Source organism: Phaseolus vulgaris, chromosome 9 (assembly GCF_000499845.2).
Source record: "Phaseolus vulgaris cultivar G19833 chromosome 9, P. vulgaris v2.0, whole genome shotgun sequence".
Classification (NCBI taxonomy): domain Eukaryota; kingdom Viridiplantae; phylum Streptophyta; class Magnoliopsida; order Fabales; family Fabaceae; genus Phaseolus; species Phaseolus vulgaris.
The window spans coordinates 21,192,670-21,198,669 of NC_023751.2; positions in this window are offsets into that span (position 1 = coordinate 21,192,670).

Here is a 6,000-nt window from a genome sequence, read left to right on the forward strand (position 1 = left end):
TACCATTCAACACCTAAATTGAGAACAAATTGTTGTTTCCAATGTTAGTTATAATTGTTAATTATCTAAGTTACGTATTTCTTATTTGCATTTTTGCAATAATACAAGACAAAAAGTTAATTTTGTGAACATTTTTCCATTTTAAATTTTAATTAAAAAATTTATTGTCTCACCTCTAATTCGTCGGGTTGAAACAGGATTGACATGCTAAAACTATCAAAATAGATTTTGGAAACTAACAAATTCAATTTTCTTACACTAGTTTTCAACATCTCAATTTTATTTTAATCATAAAAATTCAATAATTCAAAATTAGGTTTCATAACCAGAAATCATAAATATAACAATTTAAAATCTATACATTAATGAACTCAAACTATTAGAAATTTATCTTTTCTAGTTGGATAACTACAAGAAAATCATGAAATAAAAACCAATTTGTAGAAACCAAAATAATTAGTTGCAATAGTAACTAAATTAGAGACCATTTTAGAAACTAAAAAGAAATTTGGCTTCTAAATTGGTTTCTATTATTTTCTATTATTGTTAAATAGTTTCTAAATTGGTATCTAATTAGCAACCAAAGTTTTTGCTACCAAATTTAGAAACTAAATGATTTGTAGTTAAAACCTTAGTTGCTAATTAGATACCAATTTAAAAAATATTTAACAATAATAGAAACTAATTTAGAAACCAATTTTGTCTTTAGTTTCTAAAATGGTCTCTATTTTAGTTCATATTGTAACTATTTATTTTGATATCTAAAAATTGGTTTCTTTATGAATTTCTTGTAGTGCATCTGCTCTTAATATTATAAGAGAACATAGTAACTTATCCTTAATAAAGTTATTTTTCATTGAGATTCTAGTTTTTTGGCATAGAAAAAGAATGAGGAAGAAAATTAAGAATTAATATCTAAAGAAAATACACAGAGAAATTACAAAATAAATTTGTAATATTTGATATTTTAAAAAAATTATTGTAGATAAATAAAAAATAAAATTGTTAATTTTTTTATTTATAACCTTTAAAATATAGTTATTATTTTTTATCAACTTTAAACTCTCTTCTTTAATACTATATAAAAATATGTTATTACATCAGTTATCTAGTTAAGATATAAAAGACTAAAATTACATCATTATATAATTTTTAGAGGCAAAAATATAACTAAACCATGATCTTTAACATGTATTTTATTAATTTCACAATTAATTAACGCTGAAAAAAGAATCACATGTCAATCGTTGATTTCAAAACTTATGGTAGAAATATAAACCAACCTGGTGTAATAATTTTTCGTTTACATAAATTTTGAAAAAGAAAAAATATTAGAAAAACTATACAAAAGATTTTCTATAAAATTCAGTTAATTTTAACTTCTGAAAAAAAATTCCAGTTTTCTTTCTTAAAAGTCAGTATGAAGATGTTCGTTCATAAATACCTTACTGTATATAATTTCAAATTCAAACTTTAAATCTAGTATCTTAATAATTTTATTTATTTAAATAACTATCTTTAATTCGTGACAAGGAAAAAAACATGGTCTCACATAAAAAAAAAACTGCTCATCATGGTCTCTTAAACAGAGAAATACTAGTCAATGCCTTTAGCTCTAACTTTTTTTTAAGGAACCACTCTGCAAAAGTTCTCAGACGTTATTAATAAAATAACTTTGATTGATAAATTTAAAACGTTTGCTTTTGCTTAATATTTAAGGTTCATCTTTTGAAAAAATCAACCTCGATTCGAGTAAGGTTTTTTCTTTTCTCTTTTTAAATAATTATCAAACAAAGAATATTGAGACCTATATCTTCGAAATTATATTGATGTTTTCAAATTTAGATTATATTTGGTTCTTCAATGCATTATTTCATAAATGTGTGATTTTGGCCATAATTTAGGAGTTATTGTATTTTTCTTTAGAAATAAAGATATTTAATAATATATAGCTGGATGTAAATCGTACTTTATGAATTGAACTCGTAAGATTGAGTTAAATTTAAAGTTCACTTTTCGATATGATATCAAAGTAATTTAGAATTATTCAGGTCGTTATTGAATTACCCATAAATATATAATATAAGTTAGCAGATATCAGCGTGAGGGATGTGTTAGAGATCTCACATCGACTACGAATGTGTTTAAGATCTCACATCGACTAAAAATAAGAATGTTTCATAGTATATAAATTTGTGTAAATTACATCTTATAAACCGAGTTGGTTAGTTTCTAAATGTATTCAATTAATTATATTAATTATATTTGATTATATTTGATATAAGCTTTAAGGAAATCACGTTTAAGACTTGACCAGACTTGAATTGAGTGGTAATGAGAAAAAGAAATAGAATAAAGTGGAAGTGACCATAACATTTGACTAAGTGCAATTATTTTGATTAAGAGTTTTTAATGAATATCACTTAAATAAAAAAATTATTAAGAAAAAATATGATAAAGTTATAAATTCTCTCTCAAGTTAAAATAGAAATATCAGAACATCTATTTATTTAAGTGATATTAAAAAATATATTTTTTACTAATACTTCACTACATAGTATCTTAAAATATCACTCAAACAACATAAAAATTCTTATTCAACAATATTTTTTTTTATATATAAAGAATTACTCTTTTATATTTAAAATTAATTTTAAAGATTTTCAAAGATTTATTTACATTATATGAATATAATATATGCATTCAGTTATGAAATGTATGAACTAATTATCTCAACTTTAATTGAAATTTTAATTCTATATATGAAGGTATTAAGTATTTTTGTTTATCTAAAAACAAATGTGGCTTATTTAAGATGTGTACCAACCTTTATGGAGAATAAAGGAACAAACACTTCTCACTCCAAGTAAAACAAAAACCTATAAGGTTGTTACCAACTACCTACACAAACAACACCAGCTAAACAACTTACCACAAAATGTTGCCACAAAAGCTATCACTCCTCAAAGACACCAAGGATCAACCCTACCAACCTATAAATCAACAATAACTTTTAATTAAATGCATACATACCAGAGATTCTAGGCACCAATCAAAGAAAGAAAAGTCCACAGAAGACACCTTAACTGAAATCCAAGACCAAACCTTTAATTGTGCCAAGGAAAATATTTTAGAGTGATCGATCACTCCACCTTTAAAAATGCAGTTATTTCTAGGTCTCCAAATCTCACAAACCATCGCAATCCAGATATTTCCAGAAATGAGATTAACAAACACAGACACATCGAGCAAATTGAATTGTGTGAAATGTGAAACAACAGTAAGAAGGTTAACCAAACTCACTCCTAACCACGCGTAGCAAAGATTCAAAACTAGCCAAGAAACTCTACAACCAAAACACAGATGACTTATCGACTCCTCTTTAACCCCGCACAAGAAGCAAAGGTTACTCTCGACCACTATCCCATGTCTCCCCAAATTGACCTTAGTAGCAATCTTGTTTTCAATCACCCTCCAAGTTGTGACATGAATTGAAGGCAGGGCCTTAATCCTCCAGAAGAAGTTGTACCACCGCAAATTTTCCTCTTCTTCCTTTCCTCTTAAAATATCGTAGGCGGACTTGACTGAAAATACTTCGAACTCGCTATCCTTCCAGACTTTCTCGACTGAAAAAGAGACTCGAATTGAGTACCACCTCAAGAAGTTGACTTACCTGGGATTCCTCCCAGACAAAAAGTCCCCTTCTCCAATTAAGAATCCATGTCTAGACATTATTAACCCAAACCCCACAGTCAAACAAACATGTCTCTTTATTAACAGACAAGGAAAAGAGCCTCAGGATTCTACATTTCAGGACTTCAGAACCCACCCAGTTATTTTCCCAAAAGCGAAATTCACTCCCATTCCCAACCTCCCAGTTAAAGCAGTCTTCAAACTTTCTCCCTCACTCTTCCGACATCCATATCTCCTTCAAATCTCTCCACCAAAGAAAGACTTTGTTGTTATTGACCCTTTGCTCTTTCAAGCTTCTCCAACCTCCATATTTAGACTCAATGATATCCTTTTACAACCTCCTTGTCCGAACTCAAAAGTCATATCCACTTTCTTGACAATGCCACATTGCATAGCCTAATATTGATTATGCCAAGACCACCCGCTTCCCGAGATTTGTAGACCTTATCCCAAGCAGCCCAAGCAATCTTCCTCCTTTCAGAATCCTATCCCTAAAGAAAATTCCTCTGTAGACTCACGATCTTCTTCATCACATTAAACAACATCCTGAACAAAAATAGGTAGAACAGAGGGATAATTGACAAAACAGACTTAATCAAGCAAATCCTCCTAGCCATCGAAACGAATCTACCCTTCCATGTACCTAGTTTATTCTTGATTGTACCAACCACTTCATCCCAAAACACACCCCTCTTATGACACCCCCTACTGGCTACCCGAAATACTTTCATCACGTCACAATTGAGAATTATCGCAAAGCAGAGGATCACGATCTGATCGACCCCCACCTCACCAATTATGCTCTTTAGGAAATTCACCTTGAGGCCAGAAGCCAACTCGAAACAATTCAGAATAACCTTTAAGTTAAACACACTTTTATAACTAGCTTTACAAAAAAAAAAGTATCGTCAACATACTGAAGCATGTTCACCTTAATCTTCTTTCTCCCAATCTCCAGGCTCTCAACCAATTATTTCTCAACCGCAATCCTAGAAGCCTTGGATAGACCTTCAATCGTTATAAGGAACAAAAAATGAGCTAAAGGGTCCCCTTACCTCAATCCTTCTTCGGAATAAATTCCTTAGTCGAGCTTCCATTTACTAGAACTGACATCGAAGCTGATTCCAGACAGGATTTAATCCAAGAAATCCACTTTTCGCAGAACTTGAGCATTCCAAACATATAATAGATAAAATCTCACCTCACGTAGTCGTAAGCCTTCTCATAGTCCACCTTGAACAGGACACAATTTTTCTTCTTCCCCTTCATCTCATCAAAGAACTTCATTGGCCACAGGGACGCTATTCAATATCCCCCTTCCTTATAGACAAACAGATTGTTTGAAATTGATGACTTTACTAATCACCTTTTTCAGCCTGAGAGACGGAATCTTCAAGATGATTTTGTACCCACACCCTACCAACGAAATGGATATGAAATTGCTAAGTTGTTGCATATTATCAAACTTAGGGATTAAACATATAAAAGAAGCGTTTGACCCTCTATGCCAAATAACTTTGACCACAACATTGTTCACAACCGAGAGAACATCCATCTTTAAACAGTCCCAACAAAATTTAATGAAGCTAAAGTTAAAATTGTTTGGACAAGGACTCTTCGAGCTATTACAACTCTACATTGCAACCTAACTTCCTTTTCAGAGACAACTCCTACCAACAACGCATTGTCTTCACCAGAGTTAAAATTAAAACAGGAACCTTACCTGAGGCCAAGAGATTTCTTCCAACCTGGCTTTGAAAAAATATCTAACCTTAACCTTAACCACCTCATTATGTTCGCACCACTGGCTATCCTCTACTTCTAAACGATTTTGATCCCCAATCCACACACATGTCTTTTAGCACTAAAGCACAATGATCTGAGACTGATCTACTTAAAACAAATTGTTTGTTGTTCGGCCAAACTTCCAGTCATTCCCTGGAAACCAAAATTCTGTCAATTTTACTTTTAACAGACCCATTCGGTTTGTACCAAGTAAACTTTCTTCCCACCATCGAAATATCCAACAATTCAGATTTTTCAATAAAATCATTAAACTTGCATATTTCTCTACTGTAGTCAAATACCGAAATCAGACTATTTCTCTGCTCCTTTCGTCTAATAGAATTAAAATCCACAATGATGCACTAACCCATGTTCTTTCGAATCTTCCTGAGTTCACTGATCTCATTCCATACCGCCTTCTTTTCCCTCAATGAGTTGGAGCTATACACATTCACTACAGTGACTTGTAACCCGACTCCAACCTTCCAATCCCCTTCGATAATAGACTAATTTCTCTCATTA